The sequence below is a fragment of the Mastigoproctus giganteus genome, chromosome 5, assembly GCF_048544385.1.
Source record: "Mastigoproctus giganteus isolate SK-2022 chromosome 5, ASM4854438v1, whole genome shotgun sequence".
Lineage (NCBI taxonomy): Eukaryota > Metazoa > Arthropoda > Arachnida > Uropygi > Thelyphonidae > Mastigoproctus > Mastigoproctus giganteus.
In genome coordinates this window covers 44,526,946-44,554,343 of record NC_143579.1, presented here as the reverse complement: position 1 = coordinate 44,554,343, position 27,398 = coordinate 44,526,946, and the positions used below count along the sequence as shown (strand labels likewise).

At 36.5% G+C, this 27,398-nt stretch overlaps 1 protein-coding gene across 4 annotated transcripts in view; it reads left to right on the top strand.

Annotated features, from left to right (window-relative positions):
• Positions 1-27,398, top strand: part of LOC150085343 (eukaryotic translation initiation factor 5A-1-like) — a 60,168-nt gene that overhangs the window by 9,884 nt on the left and 22,886 nt on the right. The window contains exon 1 of one of the 4 annotated variants that reach the window (XM_090374001.1): positions 8,208-8,284. The exons of 2 other annotated variants lie outside the window; for them this stretch is intronic. The gene's annotated coding sequence lies outside the window, so the exon portion shown is untranslated. Of the gene's footprint in view, positions 1-8,207; positions 8,285-16,476; positions 16,656-27,398 lie in introns of those variants that run through there. One more of the 4 variants, XM_090374000.1, reaches the window with a different exon arrangement.

The window sequence follows — 27,398 nt, the reverse complement described above, 5'->3', positions numbered from 1 at the left end:
TAACCTGAGTTGCCTTCAGTGCCAGTGTTGAGAATATTGTGGTCCTCCAGTGACAAATTTCATAAGGGGATGAGGTGTGTACGATCCCAGCTGTCATTTTGATCAATGTTTAATATTGCTGTTTTTAGGAGTGGCACAAAAGAGATACAGTATATATTTTTATCCCCCCCTTCCAATCATTTATGAAGTAGTCGTGACATCCACTGCAGCAGCCTGAATTTATCTGAGTAAAATCTTTCAATGTTAGTTGGAGCAACTCAGTTCCACTGCATGTATTTTTTAGTATATATATATTTCTTTATGGTTTTAATGTTTCTGTGAAGTAGATATTGCTTTTCATTCCATTCCAATTTAATAACCTTGGTTATTGAGGATTCAATATTCTGGTTAATCTCTTTGCACTTTAGATGATAATTGCTAAATCAGTATATTTTCAGTATTGTAACTACTTATTTAACCATCTGTTAGTTCCATGGTATCTAACAGATACACTGGTGTTTTATTTTTATGCTGTTTGTCTAAAATTTGGAGTAGATTTTGTGCTAATGTCTTGTTTGGAGTGGGCAACCTAACTCATTCAGCAACTAATTTGCCCATCTAATAACTCTTCATTGTGCATATCTTGTCTTGTCATTCCAAACTTCTGGCACATGGCTATTGAAGCTTTAGTGCACCAATTCTTATAGTATCCTAATATTATGGCTGTATAAGTGCTCACAGGCCCAATTTTAGCACACTGTGTAGGCTGAAAAATCTGGAATAAATCATTGGGGAAAGGGGTAGTTACCCACTAAGTTAGCTATATCTCCAGTAAAGGAGCTTTTAAGAACTCCACTTTCCACAAGGATTTGAACCCAGGCCTATTCAAAGAAAGCTACAAACAGCAAAGCATCAGTATAGAGTGCTACAATGGATGGACCTCGGGTAGGTATATGAATAAAATAAGAGAAGTACCTTTGCACCTGCAGAATTCATTAATTCGGCTTAGCTTTTTGCATATTTTTCTGAAAATGTCCGACAGCAGTATGGCATTACTATAAGAATGAGCAATAAAATACATGCAGCTCAAAGTGAGGAGAAATGGGGTTAGTTGTAGAAATAATAATAAAAGACAGGTTGTAGTTTGACAAAAAGGGAAAAAAAACCAAAATTTGAATCTAATAGGTGTGCAAGTGTGTTTTTGCTTTAGGGTAGTGATTTTTCAAACTCTTGGTGATAACACTGTGCACCCGAAATCTTGCACTCTACTTAGAATTTATAATTGTTCACTGCACACCAATAAATGCAGTGTATACTTTTATTTTGAAACAAAAACATGTAGACAAGAGTAGGGTTGGCCATACATACTTCACCCAGTGTGACAAGCTTGTTTGAGTGTGTGTGGCCAACTAAGAGAAGAACTACATCGATTGCTTTCAAAGTGGTCTCTCTCTCTTTCTAGCAAGCTTTGCACCCAGAACTCACTGTCTGTGAAGAAACGAATCTCAAAGTTTTAATGTATTGTTCAATAATATATTTTAATCAATCATTATATGCCATGAAAACAATACTGATATGATGTCAAAATCTGGCAACACCCACTTTGGAAAGCTTTATTTTGGTAACTGATTGTTTAGGGTTAAGTCACATGCAATACCATTGAGATTCCTAGTTTTGATGTATGATCTAAATGTGTTTAATGTCATCAGCGTAGGGCATTGATTTCAGTTTCATTTTCCAAGAATTATGGCAATTATTCCAAGTTTGTTTGTTTTTTTTTTAAACCTGAATAATTTGTGGGCTTACACAATATGTAAGTTATCCTGTGAGCATTGAATGATTCAAACTCTTTAAAATATTATTGTAATTCTTTTTTGGATAACAGTGATTGTTGGGAGGTTTAATGCATTGATGTTGAATTGGAGACTTTCCAAACAGCCTTTGAAAGGGCTACCAAATTCAATCTGTAGGAAGGATATGAAAAAAAAAAGTTCTACAGTTGTAACTCCCAATGTTAACAGCATACGTCCTCAAATATCTTTCAGTGAAGTCAAATTTTTCAAAAATATTTTATTGGCAAATTAAAGATGAGTAATTATTGTTAATCGTTAAAAGAAAAGGTTATTTAAAAATTAACAGTACCTTTATGTGCAGTGCTTGAATTTTAGTTCAGTTTAGTTATTAGCAATGTATTTTACTAGAATGCATAGCATTCTTTATAAACCTCATTTTTGGTGTAGAAAGTGAAAATTTTAGTATTCTTTTAAGTATCATAAAAGTCACCTGCCTTCCATTTGCCTAATTTTTTTTTCATTGAAGAAGTAGTCATAAAAAGGCTCCATTTTGGACTAAAAGTTTAGGCTTAATAAAATAAGTGCTAGTTTTCCTTAGAGCTTTCAGCTGTTCATTGAGTAAAGAAATGTATTACAGCTGCATTCCTACTCTTTTCCATATTTACTTTTTATGTTTATAACGCTTTTAATATTTGAACAGAATTAAAAGCTCTGCTTCAGTGAAAATTACATGTTTAAAAAAAAAGACATTTTTAAATTACTTCATTAAAATAATTTTGTATAATAACTAATACAGCCCATTAGTAAATAGTCGTGCATTGATATCCTCCAAGCAGAATTCAAATTTTAAAATTTTATTTTTTTCAGTAACTAAAAAAAAAAAAAAAAAAAATCTAGCAGCTGTCAGATGTAGCATAACCACTTGTTGCAGAAAGGGTGCAACCACTACTGAGTTAAACAACTTGATTTGGGCACCTCAAGATGTCTGGTTTCCAAACAATAATTGAACTAATCTCTTTTTGATACAAATATCCCACTGCACCCTAATCCTGTTACTCTTCTCCACCTTGGTCATGTGAAAAGTTGTTGCCTAAAAATCGTTTTACAATAGTCACGGCTCTTTTTGCAAGTTTCTTCTATATCATTAGTGAGGTCTTCCAGCAACTTGGCTACACTCTTTAAAGAGCTTCATATGCGATTGCATAGTTACTCCCAAGTCAACTGTCTTGAGTTTGGTTCTTTGTGTTCTATGCAATAGCAATTTTATGGAACCAGTTCAGCACCTTCCATGTAGGGTTCTGTGGTAAATATGGAAAGCCATGTTCATCACAGAACCCTACTCTTAACACATTAGAGTGCCTTTGTGACAAATAAGAATGCTGAATTTGGATACCTGCCCAAGAAGGTCCCCATTATCATCGGACCTCACTGCTGCTTTGAAGGAAAATAGAGCACCATACCACATTTCTTACCAGAAATTGGTAGAAAAGTTAGTGTGCATTGGCCATTCATTAAGACCAAAGGTGATCCAACCCAATATCAGTTTTCATAATAAATGCATATTTTGTTTTAAACTGTGTCCATTACTTCTGCTTTGGCAGAGCATGTATGTGTGATATCATAGTAAGAAGAAAATAAAGTAAAAATAAGAGAATGTAGATTTGCTAACATTAGTTAGTGCAAGAGCTGCTGTGACCACGAGTAGAAAAAATATAGTGTGAAATCAGTTTTAATGTAAGGCCTTGGTTGATACAGAAAAGCAAAATTTGGAATTAAAATTTCTCATTTAGGCATTTATGATTATGCCTGTTATTTGGAACCATAACTCTCTATAGCATTAAGGTGCGGTTTCCTTTTAGAAATAGCAACCTTCACACATGAGTTTCTTATTACAACATTCTATGTACTTTGGACACATGTGCAACAAGCCATTTTTTCAGTTGTACAAATGGCAGCACTGTGGATACAGCTAATAGAAGGAAGAGATACTTCTGTTAGGTAACAGGAGTGTCTCTAGTGGAGTGGTGTGATTAGAAAAATGATGGCAAGTGATTTTGACATATTGGACAGCTGTCACCATCCTGGCTGATCAGTAGGATGTGGTGCTAATATCTTTGTCTAGGCTGTTAAAGGTGGGAGGAGAAAGCTGTTCTTAGTGTGCATGATGGAGGCTGCCTGTGATCATGGAACAATATATGTGGGCACTAGTGGTGTGCATATTATGCAATCTAATTTATGCATTACCACAAAAACTTGTATGTACAATTAATTGTGCTGTTGTTTATTGGCTGCTATATGCAATTACAGTGAAATTAAAAATCCTCTGTCCATTAGTGAGTGATATTGGTATAAAAAGAAACTTGTGTTTATTTGTAATTTTCACTTGGCACTTTTCATTAGATACTTGTTAGAACAGTGATTAGAAACCTTTTGGAGATTGTGTATGTTTGTGTTAGGTTCACTGTTGTGAATTAGTAATAATTTTTATAACAGTGGAGGGGAGTTAGTATGGGTAAGATAGTATATTGTTATCTTATAAAAATAGATCCACACATAGGCCAGTAGGAAGGAAATGCCTGTAAGGAAAACTCTTAAAATTGGAACTGTGGCGTATCTGTTTTGTACTAGCTGAGGCATCTTTGGGCACTAGTGCTATTGCTGGATTAGAAGAATTAATGTTCATTTATTTGTTTTTGGCATTGTATATTGTAAAATAAGAACAAGATGGCATTGTTCCTTTGAATTTAATGGTTACTAAGCAACAAAATTTTTATATAGTTGCCTAGTGACCACTAATTAAAGTAGAATGATGAGATATAAATAAAATTACACCTATTAAAGAAAGATGGTAGCATTGACATCTTATCCATGATTCGTTGAAAAAGTAATTGCTGTCTGACCATTGCAAAAAAAAAAAAAAGTTTTATTTACAAATATTTGATAGTTACCTTTACAAGCATGCAGGTCTGCTGCATACTTAAGATGCTTTGTCTAAAAACATTGTCATCTTAATTGTTCTGTCATCTTGCAGAGGGTCAAGATTTTTGCATTGTTGTGCAAATTGATTTACAGTCTCCAGGAAATGGTGGTGCTGTGCAGGTGCAATCCCAGTCATACTTAGAATTACTTTTAAATCCTCCAGTTCTTGTTCAATTTTTTTCTGGATGAGAACTAACATGGATGACAACACTCGAGTGGACTTGAATTTGAGTTCTGCATCATAAGAGAAACATTCATTTGTATTCACCTTGCACAACTTCAGGCTTTATCCAAGGGTGCTGACCCTGTTTCATAAGCATACTTTCACCTGCAACATGTACTTTCATGTGCTGAAACCATCCTTCCATTCACCTATCTGCCAAATTTTGGCCTGAAAAAAGATGGAATTTTTTTATAAATTTCATGAACAATGTATGCATTCTACAGGGTGGCCACAAAGCCCCATTACCCCTATTTATTTACAGCAATACAAAAAAAAAATAATAATAATAATAATCCAGTGGATCAGTATGTTTCCCCCATCATTTTCAGAAGAAAGGATAATTCGCTGCCAAGTTCTGCGGGGCATCCTATCATTTTTGGGGGGGTGCAGCATTCGAAAATGGATCTTACAGCTTCTTTGAGCTCATCAGCGGTATTATAACTCTTGTGCAATAGTTTCCTTTATGAATTGTTGCATGTTGATAGATTAGGGCTTCACTGTGGCAATTCAAGGGGACCTGGTAACACCTCTTTGAGATATTCACTTATTACACTGGCATAATGTGCTGGCACTCCATGTCAAAACTAGCATTTCTCTTTGATGTCAAGGTTATTCGAGAGAAGACCACATTTCATGATTGACAACTCCTATGTATGGCGCATCTGTCTCTAAATATGACTTTACCATAGAATTGTGTTGAAAGTTTGAAGTAATCTGGAACATACCTCCTTCCTCCAAATTAAGTCACTGTCTGTTATAATAGACAGTGACTTAAGGGAAAGGCTTGTCTGACAAATTTAATAGGATATTATGATGTGGTTACAAAGGAACTGGATGCAAAATATTATTTTGATATCATATACTTGGATTCAGGAAAGCTTTTTTGACACTGTTGTGCATGGAAGACTTGCACAAATTGGAGCAAAATGGTATTAAGGGTAAGTTGTTACAATGGATAAAAGGATGGTTGATAGGAGAAGACAGAGTGTGGCAGTCAATGGGTGCTGCTCTTCATGGACTAATGTTATTAGTGGAGTCCCACAGGGTTCAGTGTTGGGTCCACTGTTGTTTTGTATATTTATCAATGATATTGATGAAGGTATATTAGGCTTAGTGTTGAAGTTTGCAGTGATACAAAGGTTGGCAAGGTTGTTAATGGTAGTGTGCTACTGCAACAGGATCTAGAAAATTTGGGCAGATGGGCTGAGAAGTGGCAACTGAAGTTTAACATTGACAAATGCAAAGTACTGCATATGAGTAGAACTTACCCCAGAGAAACATACCAACTGTGTGGTACTACACTTAAGGGAGTAGAAATTGAAAAAGACCTGGGAGTAATTGTGCAGTCAGATATGAAGTTTTCTGAGCAATGCAGACAGGCTGCCAGGGCAGGTCATGATGTTTTGTTAATGATATACAGGAATTTTGCTAGCAGGGAAAAGGAGGTGATTGTCCCTCTGTATAAGGCAATGGTCATGCCACGCCTTGAGTACTGTGTACAGGTCTGGAGGCCTCATTTTAGGACGGATGTAGATTTGCTTGAGCATGTGCAGAGAACAACAAGATTGGAGGGATCCTCTTACCAAGAGAGGCTTCTGTTCTGCAAATTGCAGCAACTGGCACCTGCGAGGTGATTTGATTGAGGTGTTTAAGGCCTTGAATGGGTTGAGCATGCTGAATTCTGATGGGATTCTTCCACTTGTTCAGACTATGAACCTAAGGGGACATAAATTCAAATTGAGGAAAGACTGGTGTAGAATAATGTGTGGAGATTTGCTTTTAGCCAGCTGGTGGTTAATTGCTGGAACAAACTTCCATCTGTCTTTGTGGAAGTTGATAGGTTAAATAAATTTAAGGAGGAACTGGACAAACATTTAGAGAGAATTGTTTTGTAATTTTTTTTTTTTTTTGCTGATGCTGCATAAGTCCATATACACTTGCTTTCTTGCATTACATGCCGCCACCACCACCACTACTACTACTTGGTTTATCCTTTACACTTCCGGTGCTAAAGAGTTTCTTCTCCCACCACAAAATTGTTTTGGTGGAGGATCTCATTGAATCGCTGCTGGAAATCAGCTTGCAACTCTTTCACTATCTTTTTAGTTATTCCCTTGTTGTGCACTAACTGACAGCATGTTCTTTAATAGTGTAGTTACTCTGGTGAGCCATTGTTAAATCTGAAAATATAAAATACCCAATACTAACTGATTGCAAAAGGAAATAAAAATAGTGAAATCTTAGCTGGATACATTCTTATGTTTGACGTTGGCTAATTATATATATATATGGGTTTAAGGAACTTTGTGGCCACCCTGTTATTAAAATATAGCCATGGGATCATTTACCAGTACGATGTTTTCAAACATTAGCTTAAGTTTTTTTTGTGTGTTGGACATCAATTGACTATAATTGCATTAAGAAAGATAATGTTGCAGTCTTTGTCCTCTTTAGAAATATTGAATCAAAATTTTATTTATAATAGTGGCTCCCATTGTCTTGACTTGGTTGAGAGCATTTCCAAAGCTTCAGAAAGAAATCTAAACCTTTTCTCTCCTCCCCCCCCCCCCATCACTTGGCTAAATATTCTCACATGCTCTGTATTACTATGAGGAATTGGTAAAATACTAAGCACTTGAGAAATTCCTTGTGCACTTGTCAGCACCTCAACTAAAAGCCATTGTATATCAGTTCTTTCATAATAGCATCTTGTGGATTTTAACACTGAAACTGAGTGGAACTCATGCTGAGAAGTGCTGGAAACTTGTCCTCAAAAATTTTAAAATTTGAAAATTTGCACTACCAGTTTGATGAGATGTGTGCTAGCTCAGCATTTATAAGAACCTAATTTTTCAGTGGAAACGTTTTGTGGCAATAAAGGACTTCCTTACTGAGCAAAAGAACAGATTTTTCTTTTGCTTTAAACTGTCCACAAACTTGGAAATAGAAATACCTGTGATTAAGTTAGAAATTTGTCATTCTTGTAATCTTCCAAAGTTGAAAAACAAATTGTTGGTATAACAAATTTGCACATAACATTCTTCACATCAATGGTAATTATCTTTGTCTTTCAAACTTTTTCTGGATCATGGACTGCATTTTGGCACTAATTAATGTTATCTAATGATTACTTGCATTTTTCAATTTGATAAATACAGTTTCTCTTCTCTTTTAGTACTTCTGTCAGGTGGTAGAAAATATCCACCAAATTTTCATTCACTTTCACAAGATGTGTAGCCTGTTACTGCCTCAACTCTTAATTCCTTGCTATTCCAGTTTTAGGCCTACAATAACAGGGGCATTACCAACAGTAAGTGCAAGACAATTTTTTAAAAGAATCTCACTTGCTTTCTGACTGTTCAGAAGACATTGGTTCCTAGCATTGCACCTTTTTTTTTTTTTTTTTTTTTTTTTTCCAACTCTTGCTGAAGGACATTTAATTAGCTTTGCACCACACAAGTACAGTGAAGTCGATTCAGGAAATGGCATTATTACCCTTCATTCCAGTTTTGTGATGTAGAGTAGCACACTTAACTAATTTGTCAACTGAAATAAACAAAAATTCGCAGAATTTTAATGTAGGCTTTTTTTGTGGAAAAGACTCATTACTTACTTACTCCACAGTGCTGTGGTCTTTGTAGAACCTTGGCCTCCTCGACAATTTTTTGCCCAGCTGTCTTTTTCCCTGGCCATTTCTAATGTAATTAGTAATATAAGCTGGTGTAATTTTTTAATCAGTTTCTCGCCACCTGCCTTAATAAGTTCTGCTGGGATGTTATCTTCTCCGGGTGCTTTATTTTTAGCCTTTTGGACTGCATCCCGTACCTCTTCAATTTCTTTTGGGCGTGCCTGTTCTTTATTAAGTAAGGAATTAAAATGCTGCTTCCAAACTTTGATCTCCACTAGTCCCCCACTGTTTCTCCTTTCTTATTCTTACACAGGTTAAGACGGGGCTGGAAACTTTTTTTTACATTTCCTACTCCTTTATAGAATTTCTTGATCTGCCTTCTGTCATATTCTTCTTGCATTTTTTCCTATTCTTTTCTTTTGTCTACATACTGACTTTGCTTCTGCTCTTTTGACCCTGTAATCCTCAGTATTCTCTAGTTCCTCTCTGTAACATTTTCTGCCTGGCTTGGTTTCATTCTTCCAGAATCTTTTCACAGTCCTGATTGAACCAGTCATTTCTCACTCTTTTTTGTTCCACTCTAAGTGCCTCTTCTGCTGTTACACTCAGTCTTCCTTAATATCTTCCCATTTTTTATTGATGGGCTCACCATCCTGTTGTTGGTGTTTCTCCAGTTGTTCCTTGACTTTCATTCTAAATCTTTCTCTAGTATTATCTTCATCTTCTTTAAGCTTATCTTGTTGATATCTTTTCTTTGTTGTCTCTCCTTTCCCTCTATATACCTTTTGAGAGCCTATTTCACAGATGGCACCTTACCATAAAATGGTCCAAATCGCAATCTGCCCCCCTGTTTGAGTTTCTTTGTTGATATTCTTATGTGGAAAATTTGTACTATTAATGCTCTAGCCTTTCCCCATTTTCATGTAAGCTGTTTCTTGCTATGGTTGGTATGTGCACTTCCTCTCTTCCTACTTTGGCATTGAAATCTCCAAGGATGAGTTTAATATCATGTCTTGGAGCCTCATCTAATGTTCTCTCCAGTGCTTCGTAAAAGGCATCCTTTGCTTCATCTTCTGTCAGAGCATGTGCGCTGATCATGAATGTGTTAAAAAAAAAAAGACCCCAGTAAGCCTTAGCATATATATATTCTTTCATTGATTACACTGTAACTCATCATTCGGGCTTTAGTGTCCTTAATCATAAAGCCTGTCCCCAGAATGTTGTCTCTGCTTCCACTATTTATTAGGGTGTAGTCTCGGAGGTCTATAATTTCTAAGTTTCCCCATCTTATCTCTTGTAATGCTGCTACACTTATGTTATATCTGGCCCCAGGTGCCAAGCGATTTATTAGTGACTAAGCGATTCCCAGCGATATATAGAGTGATCAAAAATAAACAAGTTTCTTTAATTTCCTCGTTAAAATCCTATTATTTTTTGTGAAGCAGCTCTTTATCTTACAAACAGTAAGTGAAGACACAGAAAGGAAACTCACCTTTCTTATTTTTTCTCTTATTCTCACTTTTACTAATCTAACTTACACAGCCGCTTGGTCACTAAGAGGCACTGCTCTTGCCTCCACGTGGCGGGGCTGGTAACCTGGGAGAGGAAAGTAACACTCCCAGGGCCAAAAGAGCAAATATGAGTAGTAAATTAACTACTAGTACTATAGGGCTTCAAGAGAAAGCTCTACCAAGTAGTGAAACAGAAAACACCAAATCAAAGAGACAAAAGACAGATATGGACCCACCAAAAATACCAACATTCATTGTCATACATGCGACAGGAGATCAGACATTAGGAAGTATGTCTCCGTTTGTAATCCAGAAAACATTAGAGGGTCTAGTAGGATCTCCCAAGTCAGTTCGACGGCTGAGATCTGGAGACATACTAGTGGAAACAGAAAATCCCAAACACTCCCAGAAATTACTTTCAACAACAATTTTTGGAAGAATGCCAGTAGTTGTAACACCACACAACACACTGAATTCTTCCAGAGGGGTGATTTCAGAGTGGGACCTCTTAAATGTGTCAGAGGAAGAGCTCACAGAAGAATTAAGAAGCCAAGGAGTTACAGGAGTGAAGAGAATTAATATCCGAAGGGATGGAAATATAATTCCAACAAGAACCCTTATCATAACATTTAATACTCCAAAACCTCCAACAACAATCAAAGCAGGATACCTGAACTGCCAAGTACGACAATACATACCAAATCCACTACGTTGTTACAAATGTCAGAAATTTGGACATTCACAAATGGCATGCAGAAACTCAGCAACCTGTGCAAAGTGTGATTCTAAAGAACACGAGACTACAGTTTGCTCTGCCAACATCTTGAAATGTACAAACTGTAAAGGGGAACACCCAGCCTACTCAAAAACGTGTGAAAAATGGAAACAAGAGAAACTAATTCAGAAATACAAAACAGAACACAACACAACGTACCAAGAAGCAAGAAGAATAATACAGCCACGGACTACAAACAAGCCAACATATGCACAAGCAGTAATCCAATATAAATCAGTAGAAGTTCAAACCGAAATTTCCATGATGCCAAAAGAATCATCTACTGGACTGAAGGCACAGAAACAGGAGAAAACAGTGAATACCTCAATTTCTCTTCACACAGAACAGATATCCACAAATCAGCATCACAACGAAAACCGATCTAAACTTATAAACACCAAAGAAGCCGAACAGATGGAAATAGGAAAAATAAACACAACTGAAGAACCAGTATTAGAAATTTTCACAGAAGAAGATATGGACATGGACCGGCCAAACTATCCTAAAAAAGATAAGACAAAGCATAAGAATGCTCCATTTCGGAAGCAACCCGGAAGCCCTAGAAAAACCAAATAATGGATCAGTTCATCCAGTGGAATTGTAGAGGACTACGTGCCAATTACGACGATGTCCAGTATTTAATAACACAACATACGCCAATATGTTTTTGTCTACAAGAGACATACCTTAGACAACAAGACACCCTTTCAGTGAAAAATTATAGACTGTATAGGAAAGACAGATTAAGAGAAAGGTCAACACATGGAGGTGTAGCCATCTTAGTCCATAACCATATCCCAACCGAACACATTCCTTTAAATAGCAATATAGAAGCGATAGCTGTAAGAATAACACTGAAATTTAGGGTAACCATCTGTTCAATGTACCTTCCACCAAGACCAAATATACCATTTGAGGAAATAGACCAACTAATCTCCCAACTCCCATCACCTTTCTGTATAATGGGAGACATGAATGGGCATAGTCAACTATGGGGAAACACTGATATCAATAGACGAGGACGGATAATAGAAAGAATAATAGACCTTCATAACCTTTCTCTACTCAATAATGGCAAACATACGTATTTTCACTTTCCTAGTCGCACAACCTCAGCAGTAGACCTAACCATATGCACCCCTTCACTCCTACCGGAATTAAAGTGGCAAGTAATAGAAAACCCATACAGCAGTGACCACTACCCAGTAATCACCATACTGACCAGAAACCTTCCTTGCCACCCAAACAGACCACCCCGCTGGAAAATAGAAAAAGGTAACTGGGAAAAATTTAGAGAACTGGCAATATTTAATCCACAAATCATCCAAGAAACATCGGTCGATGATGCTCTAAAGCACGTCACAGATACCTTAATACAAGCAGCCAAACAAACAATACCCACAACCTCGACTCGTTTTCCATTGCACCCAAAATCCTGGTGGGACGAAAATTGCATGAAAACAAGAAGACAACAAAACAAAGCCTGGAATAAGTTCCGGAGATATCCTACAACGGATAATCTGATAAAATTTAAGCAAGCACGAGCACTAGCTAGGTATACACGGAAAAAAGCCAAAAAAACTTCCTGGATCCAGTTTACTTCCTCTATAAATAGAACAACAAACACAAAAATAATATGGAATAAAATAGGAAAAATGAATGGGAAGTATAAAAACCAACCATCACTAGTATTACATTGGAATGGAGAAAGCATTACTGAACCATCAGAGATAGCTAATATACTAGGTGAAACGTTTGCTAAAGTATCGTCAAAACAATCCTACAATACTGAATTTTTGACCTATAAGGAGAAAACGGAAAAAAACAGAATTAATTTTAATACTAAAAGGATTGAACCCTACAACCAACCAATTACAATACACGAATTACGTCAAGCAGTATCACAAACAAAACCAAGTGCAGTTGGATCAGACAACATACACTATGATATGCTTAAACACCTAAAGCAGGCAGAGATAGAAAACCTCCTTCAACTGTACAACCGCATATTTCTAGAAAATCAATATCCTGAACAGTGGCATCATGCAATAGTATTAGCTTTCCAAAAACCCAATAAAGATCAGAAGGACCCAAACAACTATCGTCCGATAGCCCTCACAAGCTGCTTAAGCAAAGTACTAGAGAAGATCATCAACAAAAGATTAGTCTGGTTTTTGGAGACAACCAACTGGTTCACCAATATGCAGTGTGGGTTTAGACACAATCGATCCACACTAGATCACCTTGTACGAATAGAATCAGAGATAAGAGATGCATTTATAACCTCAAAGCATATGGTTACGGTATTTTTTGATATAGAAAAGGCTTATGACACGGCATGGAGACACGGTATATTACAAGATATCCACGATGCAGGACTCAGAGGACATTTACCACTATTCATTCAAAATTTCATGAAAAATAGAACATTTCAAGTTAGAGTACAAAACACCATGTCAAAATCATATAAACAAGAAGAAGGAGTTCCCCAAGGGTCTGTCCTGAGTGCCATACTATTTTCAATAAAAATAAATAGCATCACAAAACAACTACCACCCACAGTGTCATATGCACTATATGTAGATGACTTCAGTATTTCATATCAAGCACAGAACATGGGAACAATAGAAAGACAACTACAATGTGCAATTAACAACGTTAGTCATTGGGCCCAGAAAAACGGGTTTAGAATATCAAAAGAAAAAACAGTCTGCATGCATTTCTGTAGAAAACGAAATTTACATCCTGAACCTGAACTAATATTGCAAGGTAACACAATACCAGTTAAACCAAGTGTAAAATTTCTTGGACTTATTCTAGACAGAAAATTGACCTTTGTAGAACATATAAAAGAACTACGAATAAAATGTATGAAACAACTTAACATTCTTAAAGTCTTAACAACAACATCTTGGGGGGCAGACCGTTATACCCTGCTCAACTTGTATAAAGCACTAGTAAGGTCAAAAATAGATTATGGAGCACCGGTTTATGCATCAGCAAGAAAGAGCGCCCTCAAATGGCTAGATCCGATTCACCATAGTGCAATTCGAATAGCAACAGGAGCTTTCCGCACATCCCCTATATACAGTCTCTATACAGAGGCTAATGAACCACCACTGTTCCTGAGGAGACAACAGTTGTCATTGTTGTATGCTTACAGGATAAGACCCATAAGAGACCATCCGACTTGGACAACTTTATTCTCGCCAAAATGGGAAAACATATATAGAAACCGCAAAAGAGCAAACCAGCCTCTAGGCATCAGACTACAGGAGCTACTGATAACACATGACCTCAAAATAGACAATGTTGCAAACCAAGAAGGATATATAGATCCACCATGGATAAACCATACCTCAGCCTATGAACTCCTCACACCAAACTGGAATAAAAATACTTTGTCAGACAGCAACTTTCAACAATTGCATGCAGCACATAGAATGCAATATCCCAATCACATACCAATATATACAGACGGATCAAAATCAGAGAACCATGTAGGAGCAGCAGCAGTATTCCCAGATATTACATTGTCACGCCAACTTCCAAAAGAATGCAGTGTCTACACTGCAGAATTAGTAGCAATTCAAATAGCCCTGGAGCATTTCAGAACCACCTACCACTTGAGAGCAGTAATATACTGTGATTCATTAAGTGTAATCCAAGTCATACAAAACACAAGCAATATAACCCATCCAGTACTCTGGCAAATTAAAAGGATACTAACAGGCTACACAAATAAAAAACAAGATATACGTTTCTGCTGGATACCAGGACACAAAGGGATAAAAGGAAATGAAGAAGCAGATAGAATTGCAAAATCAACCAATAACCTTCAAGAACAATATTTCACAGTCCCACATAATGACTACAAGCCAATCATTAAAAATCGCTGTCTAACTCAATGGCAAGAACTCTGGCAAAAACAAACATGGAATAAATTATATGAAATAAAACCAAAAGTGGAGCACTGGAAAACGACCATAAGGAAATCAAGGAGAGAAGAAGTAGTTCTGACCAGATTGCGGATAGGCCATACGCATTTAACAAATGGTTATCTATTACGTGCAGAAGAACCCCCAAGATGCCAAGTATGCAATACTATCCAAACAGTTAAACATATACTTATAGAATGTCCAACATATGAAAATGATCGACACCGAATTTTTTCATCATTATATAAAGGAAACCAAAACATCACCCTTGAAAATCTAATAGGTGACAAAGAACACGTGTCAGATATTTTTAGTTTCATACAAACAATCAACATATACCATCTGCTGTAAATAATAGTATAATACCGCAGAAACAGTTAACCTTTCACATTCAAACAAGATTTATATAAAGAGAACATTGTATAATCAATGAACTGGCGCACTATGATCTCCGTTGTCGATGCGCCAATAAACACCAAAACAACAACAACAACATATGTTATATCTCTTCGATTCTTTCTCCAATTTCCTGGTTGGTACAAACTTCGAATGTTCCATGTAACTACAAAAATTTCTTTAATCCTTTTTGGCATGCTTGGGTCAAATTCCATTTGAGACAGACCGGCTATTTCCTTGAGGTTTTGTAACGTTATGTTTGTTTTCTGGGGTGGGGTTATTAGACCCATGCCCAACCTTTAACCTGTCTGGCCCTGCTGGTAGTAAGATTACCGCTGTCTTGGCTCACAGGATCATTTGGTCACACAAGCCCCACCACCATTACAACAAAGTGAAGATACCCTCAGAGGGGAAAGCTATTACAACAGGGAAATGGAGAAGGAATCAAGTTGAGTGGGAGGGAAATAGATTCATTGTTGTAAATCCTGAGAGCTGGTGGCCTATTCACATATACACCTATGAAACTATCTGTACAAGTTTTCTTCAAAAAATTTGGTAAATGATCTTATAAGTCTTCAATGCAAACAGTAGCTGAAAGATGAACAGGACTTACAAAGACATTTTTTGAGCATGGGCCAATCTAGTGGAATGCTGCTTTGAATGAAAACCTCTCTCATTTGAAAATGACTAAACGTTCCAAAATTATCAAAACACAATGAATCATTTAATCAGAATGAAGACTGACTATTCAAGAAATTACTGAAGCAGTGTCACTTCCATTTTGTTTGGTTCAGCTATTTTGACTGAGGATTTGGACTTGGGGCAGGTAAGCAAGTTTGTTCCACACATTCTCACACAGGGTCAAAAATAGCATCAGATTGTCATTTCATCTGAGTTGTTCAAGCAAGCTGCAGGATGTGATGTTCATCTGTAGATGGTGTAGTCTCTTCATTGGTTTTTGTTGTACCTACTAGTATTGATTAATTGTATTGAATGGCTGCTTCTAATTGAATGTGTTTAATTCCTACCTTGATGTTGACTTTGCAGTTGCTGCACTGCTAATAGACTACCTCCTCAATTGTATTTATGCAGCTTATTGTGCTGCTCTTGAATTCATTTTGTAAAAAATTTACAGTTAGTGGTGCTGTAACTGTTACTGTGCAGTTCCTTGTGCTGCCCAGCTATTGGAATGACTTTAGTATTTTGTTTATCCTGTTTGTCCAGCTCATTGTGCTGTGGCTAATTTCGAGATGAACATTGCAGAGTATACTTAGTTTGTTGTCAGTAATCATACAGCTCATTGTGCTACAGTGGAATCAGAAGAACATGTTGCCTTGCTGTGCAGCTGTTGGAGTAACTTCGATATTCTATTTATCCTGCTTGTCCAGCTCGTTGTGCTGTAGCTGACTTTGGGATGAACATTGCAAAGTATGGTTAGTTTGTCATCTTGTACTAATTGAATTCATTAATTATGTATAATGTATTTCTGTATATAAGATATTGTCAATAATTGTATAATGTACCATGTCTATAATATTTATAGCGGATTTGTCAGATGTGGTTTAAAGGTGCAGTCCACTAGAAAATACCTGAAAAGTGTTTGGCTCCTTCACCATGATAATGTGTCACTCACATGTTACAAGCCATCCAGCAATTTTCAACTGACAAACATTCCTGACATGTGGCAATTGCCTGATTTGGAACACAGAAGACTTCCAAAAATGTTTTGATCAGTGCAGGCACAATGGAACATGTGCTTCAAGCTGCTCTCCTCTTTGTCCATAAAAAATGCTAGTGAGCATGAACTTAGTCCATTCATAATTGAGGAATGTTTAGTTGTAAGCTTTTAGAGCCATGAGTAAAGAAATATAGTCAGGGTGTGCTTGGACAGTGGACATAATTTTTTTTTTTAATGCATTTGGCAGAACTACTTCAGGCAGTGATGGCTCTGCAAATTAAATACCTAGTGAAGAAAGTTAGATTCTGTACAGCTTAATGAAAATAAATTGACCATTAAGTTTTGTTGAATTCCTGGTATTATGAAATACTAGAAAATGAAGGTGGTGCAGATCAAGTATCCCCCTTTATCACTGGCTCCATTCCCTTGCACTAATTACAAGCTAATTGTACAACAGACTTGTGAACAGTCAGTGCAAATATGGTTAGTCCTCCGTGGCAATTTCATTGTTTTGCCACATGCTACTCGTTCAGAGATCTGGATTAGTCCCATTGTAGACTGCAGGAATTTCCAGAGACTTAAATTAGGGATGTTAACCACTCTCAGGTGAAGTAAGTATGGTATTTCCCCCGTGTTATTCTGGATTTTTCAGCCCATACAACATGCAGATCTGTTAGGGAACGTACATTTGTATAGATATATAATACACAGAAACACAACGTTGTCTAAGTTGCTGATGCACCTAAAACCAAACAACAAACATGGCTCACAAGCTATTACAGATGAAGTAAGAACTGGAACTATGGAACGCATGTCTTGCTGAACAGACAAAGATTGAGCTGCCTAGACCATGCACTGGCCTTATTTAGTGCACCTTTCTGTTACTATGTTATTATCTCCCCATACTGTGTGTACTGCTGCTTACCATAAACATAGTTGTGACTCTTTAACAAGCTGCCAGATTCACATCCTCCCATTCTCTACTTGACTTACAAAGTTGTGACTCTTTAACAAGCTGCCAGATTCACATCTTCCCATTCTCTACTTGACTTACAAATAACCTCTAGAACTAAGTCACATAAGTTATCAAAAATTTAACTTTATATACTTTTAAAACTGTTTTTATATCATATACTGGCCAGTATAAGAAAAAGTAAATGTGTGCAATTTGGTGATAGCAATGCTTCATGCCAGTAACACAACTTGAGACATTCATTGCTGAATTGCAGACAGTAGAATTAAAGGGTTGTGGTAATAATTTTCGTAAAGGCTTGAATGAATTGGTCACTTGATTACCAAAGCAGCCACCTTGTAATTTCCCTTAGTCATGATAGTGCTCGTTACTAAGAAAAAATTGTATTAGTGTATGTCTTTTAATTATAACCAGTTGTTATTTGTGGACCACCCTGTATAAATACTCCTCCATGATGTTATAGTTGTTTTACCACTTGTTACTCGTTTGGAGCAGTGCGAGTTCAAATTCTAGTTGAGAGGGGAGAGATTGTAAGGCATCTGCCAGCTTTGGTGTAGGCGAAAATTGAACCTGGAGGTTTGGATGTAAGCAAATTGCTATATGCAACACTCTTATCTTGAACAGCCTAAGTACATTTATTTAAAAACCAAGGTTTAGATAAAGGGTGAGAATTTAAAGTGGAGTGTGGGATAGAGGATTTCATCCCAACAAGAATAATTTCACTGACACAATCTGAGCAAATGTTGACATCAGAAGATTTAAAGGAGTAATCCAACCAAGGAAAAGAATAGAAACCTTGCAGATCATCCCATTTTGAATTCTTGTAATGCCAAATAGCACTATGCTGAGAATGGCCATGAGAGAAAGGCCACATTGGAGAAGAGACCATCGCCAATTTATCAGAGGTACCTAGAGGATGAACCACTCACCTTGAATTTTCTGGTATTCTGGTAGGTAAATGAACAATCTGTGCAATACCATTAGTAATTGCAAAAACCTCGGCATCTTGACCAGCTGGAGTTGTGAATGCTAAAATCACCAAGAAAAATTACCTCACTGTTAGGCAATTGGACTGGAGAGAGCTGAGTTTCAAAGAAAGTAAGAGGTTCCAGGTGATTAGTGAAATTGGGAGAATGATGAGGTAACAGACGAATTTGACAGAATGGGATAGGGGGATTTTAAGCTAGTGAAGATCAAAAAGAGGAAATACCAAATTAGTAAGTCTGACAGGGAATATTGCAGATATGTGCATGATGCCACTTTTGAAGTGAAAGGAATTGTACAGCGACATTGGGACAACTGAGATGAGCAATGGGTGAATCAACTGATAATTCAGATTCTATCAGAAAATTAAGTGGAAATGGACATCATTGAGACTAACATATATTTGTGAAATGAACAAAGAAGTATTTGGGAGGTTCATATCTTTCACAAATAAGTTTGTTCTATTAGTTTGACTATTCATGATATATTCAGTATTAAGAAAAGGTATTGGAGACATGTATGAATTAATGAAATTTTTGGTGTGGCCTCAGCAATGCTGCCCCCCCCCCCTACAAACAACCTATTCAGACTCCCTCCTGTCACTATCTGGCATGGTAGAGGTAGTGAGATTGTACACTAGCTGATCCGGTGGACTATCTAGCAGCTGGCCTGCGAACACCATTTTGGAGCTGTACTCTTGAAATGTAAGGAAGATTGGATCTCCTTGTGATGGAAGAGATTATTATTGTTATTACTAGCTATATGGTGCAAGGAAGCCTGGGGCCCACGCTGCACCAGTCAAAAATAAAATTCCTGAGAGAGAGTGCATCAAAAGGGAATCACCAAGAAAGAGAAGGATGATATCCTGCTGAGGACCGTGGGTGTGCCAAGTCTATACTCACCAGGTGTGAGCCCATAGGGGTTGCTAGAGTTTTTCTCTTGAGACTAAATGTGGGTTTCTCTTCCAAGTCTGATATGTGGTGGTATTGCAGTTGTTGATGGGTCGTCTACTTCCTAATGTTGCCTGGTAACTGGGAGGGATGGCATTCCTCAGTGTGGTATGGCTGCCACACCTTGATCTCTACCTACCTTGGTTTGCACCTGGGTGGTCACCTCTAGTATACTAGGTGCCTTATTTGAGAGTTTGCATATGGAAGTTATACCCAGAGTTACTAACAGTCTTGCCATCATGAAGGTTTTGGTTGTTGCAGAACGACCACACTTTGTCAAATTTTGGTTCACTTGACTTGGGTGTCATCTGAATATCAATTCCATCAGTGTTTTAGACTCCCAAATAGTAATCCTGGCTTGCCTGAGAGTGACATACCTGAGAGTGTCTGTGACAGTCTTGAGATTATGAGAAGGTTTAGGCTAAGAATGCAAACAGTTGCAAGTATGTTTTTTTTTTTTTTTTTTTTTCAATATTAACACTAGAGGGCAAAGAAAAATCCCTAATGCATTTAGCAAGCACTAGATAAATCATGTCAGTTCACTAGATATATATCGCATAACTTTTGGTGATCTTATTTAGATTTCTGGTAAACTGAATAAATAGTTTGCATTTCTGTTCAGACATGAAGTTTTTAGAGACGGTTTGCAGAAATCTAATATGGATTGAGGATTAAATAGTTTTATAATAATGGAAAGAAATTTGAAAGAAAAACTGCTGCAGCTAAAAGTGAACAGAGCACCCAGGGCTGATAGGATTTATCCAATTATATTAAAAGAAGCTGCAAAAGAGGTAGTTAAGCCAAAATATGAACATTCTTAGATTCAGGACAAGTCCCTGCAGGTAAGGAGATATGCAGTTGGATAAAGGATGGCCACTGCTCTTCATGAGCAATTGTGATAGGGGTGTACTGCAGGTGTTCACACCTACATACTGCCAATTTATCCGTGACTAGGCCAGCAAGCCTAAGGAATTCCTTCAGCACTTTCCCACACTAGAGTGAGAATACGTCACGAAAATCCTACTCCTGCCTAAGATCATCTAATTGAACTTGGGCCTCTCATAACAAGTGGCAGACAATGAATTTTACCAGCTAAGCTGCCACTGAGGACAGCCTTTCTTGTGGCCAAAATTATTTTAATGGCATTGGGGCTTCTAATTAGGTTTAGTGAGATGCCCTACCACTTGAAGTGTCTTTACTAAGCCTACTTTACATTCCTCCTACATTATACACAATGATTACTGCTTGCCAGTGGTTCCTTTATTTAAAGATTCTTAATCTGCCAATGTCATGTGGGGGGGGGGGATTTTTCTCCTATAAAGTTCACAAAAAAAAAATCCACTCCATCTGTATTAGTTCTTTTTAGGAATGTTCTGGAATATGAACCAATCCACTAAAATATTTAAAATTATGTACTTTTTGAATGGAGAGTGAAAAATTAATTCTTTTTATGAATCTACCACTGAGTAGAAAGCATCTGTATTGATTTTAATTTTGAACAGGTTAAGAAATGAAAATTATAACTTTATTTTGTGATTAAGATATTTTTTAACAGTGTGTATTGTTGTGCTAAATGGGAAAAACATTTCTGTAAAAATTCTATTTACAGCTTTCAAACTAAAGTAATAAACAAAAGCAACCACTTGGGTCATAAGTTTTTAATGATTAAGATATTTTATTTTTACAGTGTGTCAGTCAATCAGAGAGAGAAATATAAATGTCTGTTCATGGCACACTATTCTGGAAAATCTTGGGTTCTGTGATAAATAAAAACCTCTTACGTTTACGATATTTTACTTTTATAATGCATGTAGTGGTATTACCTGGAAAAATATTAGTTTTAGAATTGGGGTGGGGTGACAAATAACGATATGCTGCAGAGTTGTTATAGGCTTTAAACCTTTGTGTGTAAAAATGATCTGTACAACCGGTTTAATAAGGTGGGGGGGTGGCTATTTCTAATACAAAACTTGTTTTAACTTTGCTGTTTTCCATGCGTGCGTGTCATCCTCACTAACAGAAGATATCATGAATGATGTTACCATCCTGAACAAGGTAAATGTTGTAGGTGATCACAAAATGGTAAGATGCACATGATATAGATGTAAGAAAAAGGGAAAAACTGACTCAAGTAAATAATATGGTCTTTGAAATAACAGAAGAGGAGAAAGAGCAGTGTGTGCTGGAACTTAAGAAGTTTGAGCTTCTGGAGACTGTTCAAGACCAAGATATTGATGAGGGATTCTACAACGTTCTGAAAGTTAAAGCCCAAGAAACCTATAGGTAAAAATAAATCCAAAGAAGAAAAAATTAGTGAAGAAACACTTGTCATGATGAAGAGCAAGGTAAACAGTGACAGGGATAAAATTGAGTATACTGAGTTATGCAAAGCCATTAGAAAGAGATTCAGAGAGGACATAAGAAGATTTAACACAAGAAAAGTAGAACAAGCATTAAGGGAAAATGAAGGACTGAAATCAACAGCCATGAGCAGTAATACAGAAAGACAAATGATACTGAAACTGAAGAATAGCGATTGTTTACTTATAAATAGCAGAAGACTACTATAGAGAATTATACAAGGAGCAAGGGAATGATGCCAGCAGTGGGGAGGGTGGACCACAAATTAGTAACACATACAACATACCCGATATCCTTCCTGGTGAGGTAGAACATGTGTTAAAGAAAATTAAGAATCAGAGAAGATGAAGTTACTGTAGAGTTGTTTAAATTAGTAGGGAGAGATATGACTCAAAAACTAGCAAGAGTTCACAAAATGCATTAGAAAAGGTGTGATGCCTAAGGAGTGGAATAATGCAATCATAATTTTGCTGCATAAGAAAGGAGATAAATTTGAAATTATAGGCCACTTAGCTTACCTCCTAGCAGATATGCCACATATGAACAAAATTTTTAGTTTCCTCAAACAGATATAACTATGTATTTAACATCACCATAGTTAGGTGCATTATGACCTTGCACTGTAAAGCATATGAACAAACAAACCAATTAGCTTGTTATCCCACATCTACAAGTTGTTCACAAGGTGAAATACTAACAGATTACAAAGAATACTTGATGAAAATCAACCAAAAGAGCAAGCTGGCTTTAGGACAGGATTCTCAACTATGGATCACATTCATGTAATATCACAGCTAATGGAGAAAGCAAATGAATATAAAACACCATTGTGCCTGGCATTTGTGGATTATGAAAAGGCATTTGACTCCATACAGCATAAGGCAATGTTTCGGGCACTGAAAAGACAAAAGATGAATATGTCTAAAACAAAAGTAATGATGAACAAGTATGCTACAGAAAGGGATATAATCATTGAAGGAGCAGTAATTGAAAAGGTGGATTCGTATACTGATCTGGGACAAGTCATTAGCAGTAATAATGATAAATGGTTGGAAGTCAAGAGAAGAATAAATTTTGGATTGATAGCATTCAGGAATTAGTCACATACTGAGGAGCAATGTCCCAATTTGTCTGAAATGTAAAATAGTGAACCAATGTATACTCCCCACCATGACTTATGGAAGTGAAACTTGGGCACTCACCAAAAGAATGGAAGAGAAGCTGAGAACTGCACAGCGAAGAATGGAATGAATTATACTAGGAATCAGACTGTTAGATAAGAAGAGAAACACATGGATTAGGCAGCAAACTCAAGTAGAGGACATTCTTATCAAAACTAAAGAACTAAAATAGTCTTGGGTAGCTCAAAGACATGATGACAGATGGACTAAGAAAATAACAGAATGGTACCCAAGAGGAGCTAGAAGAAAATGTGGAAGACAACGACTGAGATGGACACATGAAATTCACGAGTTGTGGGTATTAAATGGATGGCCTTCATCCTGCAGTTGATTGAGAATGGCTGATGATATATATATATTCCTTTGGATCATAGTGACTTGGTGTAACTATAGAGATAACCTGAAAAATAAACACATTTTTAAAAAGCATTAAAATTTGCTATTCATTGGTATTTCTTGATCATTAAATTATAATTAGTGAATGGTCTATTAAATGTAAGATTTAATATTTTATAAGATTTAAATTTGACAATTAAATGTAATAAGAACTAAGAAAACTGATTCATTTGAGAACACTGTAATTAAGTTACCACATCTTTGTCACTGAGGAAATGGTATGGGAAGTATAGAGTTGAAAGGGTTTTTTTTTTTTTTTTTTTATTATTCTAGAAATAGCATTCGTGGTTGAGTGGGAGTAGCTTTTATTACACTTTAACTGGGTGCTGGGGTAGGTGCTCCAACAGCCAGTATGCATTCCTATTTTGAAAGAACAAAAGAAGATTACACTAGTTGAACTGTATCTTGTATTTCTGTTGTCTGAAGAATCATAGCCCAATCCTGAGGTTTCATAATCATATTTATCACTTCTGTGTTCTTATTCAGTTATGTCTTAACGTATCATCAGCCCAAAATCAATGCTAACGTAATTTAGGGCTTTACTCACAATTGCATACTTTGCTATGATGTGCTTGCTTGAACAAGTTAGGTAGTGTACACAGTACATCATATTTCAGCTGCATTAGTAAATAGTAATTGTACATTTATATATATATATATATATATATATATATATTTTTTTTTTTTTTTTTAATGGCAAAAAGCAATGACTGGCTTTTGCATGAACCAAGGGCATTTAGTTCACTGACTGCGTTCTCACAAACATAGTAAATATTGTACCAGCGTCGGTAAATTTATGTAGGCAAACATAAAAAGGGAGTGATTTTTATTTCTGTTTTAGGTACTAAATGTGATTTGGAAATGAGGTTGCTTCCAAAACTTCACATGTAATATTTTCCCAAGCAATTCTGCCTAATCTGAAATTTATTTTTATTCCAAGGAATCGTCCCGTGCGTCTTTGTAGTTCATAGTCCTTGCCTTACGCCCGATCGTTTTTCCCTATTAGGAACGCCAGTGACGCCATTGCAGCTTGTCTGAATCACTGCAGTCGCAGAACCAGGAGGGGTATTCTCCCTCTCCCAAAGCCTGCGTAATATAGAACCTCTGCCGTTGTGTTTGTGTTGTTAAATTGTACGGTAATTGAACGTAAATTATTCTCAATAATATATATTGCAATCACACAACGTCGTTGTATTAATCTACCCCCGTAATAGAAAAATTGTGGATTCGCATCAGTGCCCCATGAAAAATAGCGTTACACCCTTTTAAATTATTTTGTCATTGATTATTATTATTAATATTAGCCATATTGTGCAAGGAAGCCTGACGCTTATGCTGCACCAGCCAAAAAAAATTCCCTAGTTACCCTGAGAGAGAGAGAGAATGAGAATCAGAAGTAGAAAGGAATCACCAAGAAAGAGAAACATGATGATGTAGCTGTATCGGTCGTATTTTAGTATTAGGATAGATGGAAGGTATTGTTGATAAAGGTATTGCGGTTCAAGGAAATGGATAAGCCTAAAGGACTTCTGGCTTTAAAAGTTGATGGTATGACAAAAATGGAATGCTTAACAATGATATTATCAAACTTAATTATAAGGGGTTTTTTTTTTTTTTTTTTTGAGAATTTCTCTACAGATCGTCCATTATCTTGGAGTGGTGGCAGAAGATTTATTATGGTAAAGATTGGAAACCTTTCTAAGTAATTCACAATACGGTAATGCTGACATTAGCTACTCTTTTACTTAAAGGTATTATTTTTCCGATCTGAGTACGAAGCTGATCATTTCGACATTTTTATTTTGGGCACAGTAAATAATACCAGGTTTTCAGCATACCCAATTTATATGAATTCTGAAACGAGACACGGAATTGACAGCAACATTGAAATTCTGTTTACTGCTTGGATGAAGAGCTAGTTTATGTTTCATTATTATTTTCTATTTTTATTTATTTTTGTTTTATGACTAAGTTCAGTATTCATTTATAATTAAGGTGAAAACCTATTATTTTATTACAGTTAAATATTCTCAATTTCAAATCATCAGTAATAATGGAAATAAATTATGATATAAGCAGTGGCGAAACTACCATGCCGCCATTGGGGGGGGGGGTGCGTACTTGAACTCACCTGGGAAGGCAGAATTTGTACTTTTGCTACTTTTAAGAAGTTCCAAATGGGCCCAAACTTTTGGTTTCTATAAAATATATACTATTCTCCTGTTACAGTTTGATAATTTGGAATAATTTTTGCCTCTTATCCCCCACAAATATATATATATATATATATATATATATATGTTTATTTATCTATCATTATGTCATGACTAAATGATATTTATTCATAATTCCTCTGTTACTAGTGATAATTTTGTTCATATTTGTGCCTCGATCTAAGCCTAGTGAACATATGAAGTTCATCCGCATTGCATCACAATACGGAGAAAACTTTTTCGCATTCTGAAAAGTTTATATTTTGGATTTGAGTATGGGGGGAGAAAATTTAAGCTCTCGCTCTAGACGAAAAAGAATGGTCGCATTAGTGAAATCTTTGGTGATTGCTATAAGAGTTGTGGCAGTAAAGAACTGGTTTTATTTTTATTCAAAGTAGTCACCACCTGTTGTAAAAGATCCTGAAATCTTTTTGAGGCAGTGTTAGATCGGAAGAGTAGGGTGGATGGTTGCTATATTTCTAGAGAAATGTCTTTTATAAGTGCAGAATGGGCTGGGACATTGTAATGCAACAAAAACCAATTGCTTTTCTCTCGAAACTGCGGTCCCCCTCGGGAAATGCACTTAGTAGGCTTTGAAGCACCTGTATGTAGAACACAGCATGGGCTCCCTTTTTCAAGACAAATTCCTTCATCCAAAGTCTGGATAAAGTCTTCACTGCTGTCACTCTTCGTTGCTTCTGCTCATTCGTTAGGCTGTGTGGCACGAATTTTACACAAACCCTCCTTTTCCCTAAATCTTCGTGCAGAATTTAATGAATAGTCTCCTCATATCCAACTCATCAGCCATTATTCTGAGGGTAAAAGGACGATTTTGCCAGTTTCCCGAACTTTTGCAGCTCTGTCCTCATTTCGAAGGGTTGACAAACCTACACTTCTCAGGTCATCGCGAACGTCCTCACGTCTTATACAATATATACCGCTTATACAATTCAACCACACTGATGCAACTTAACGTTTCTAACATTTTTAAAGCAAATTTTGATATTCGTTCGTTGCTCCATTGCAAAATCGTGAAACCCAATGTTAATGTTACTACATAACTGGTTCTTACTTGCAATCTGTTAGCCTACTGGACAATCTTTATACACCATCTGTTGGAGAAAGTTTGAACTGCAACAGCACCAGTCTGAGAACTATTGTCACACCTCGGACTTCATTTCTAAAATTATAGCAATATATATTTTTCTCCCCCCCCCCACCCTCCTATGCACGGTATACAAACCATTGCCTCAAAATCATCGAGAATCATTCATATTTTAAGCTACGACTAATGCCAGGGTTGTGCACAACTCAGTTTGTACAACCACTAAACCAGTAAATGATTCTTCTAGTGTTTCCTAGGGATGTTTTAAAAGTAATCTCAGTGCTATTTAACCAATACTTATTTGACATTTACCGTCCTGAAATTATTTTACTGCA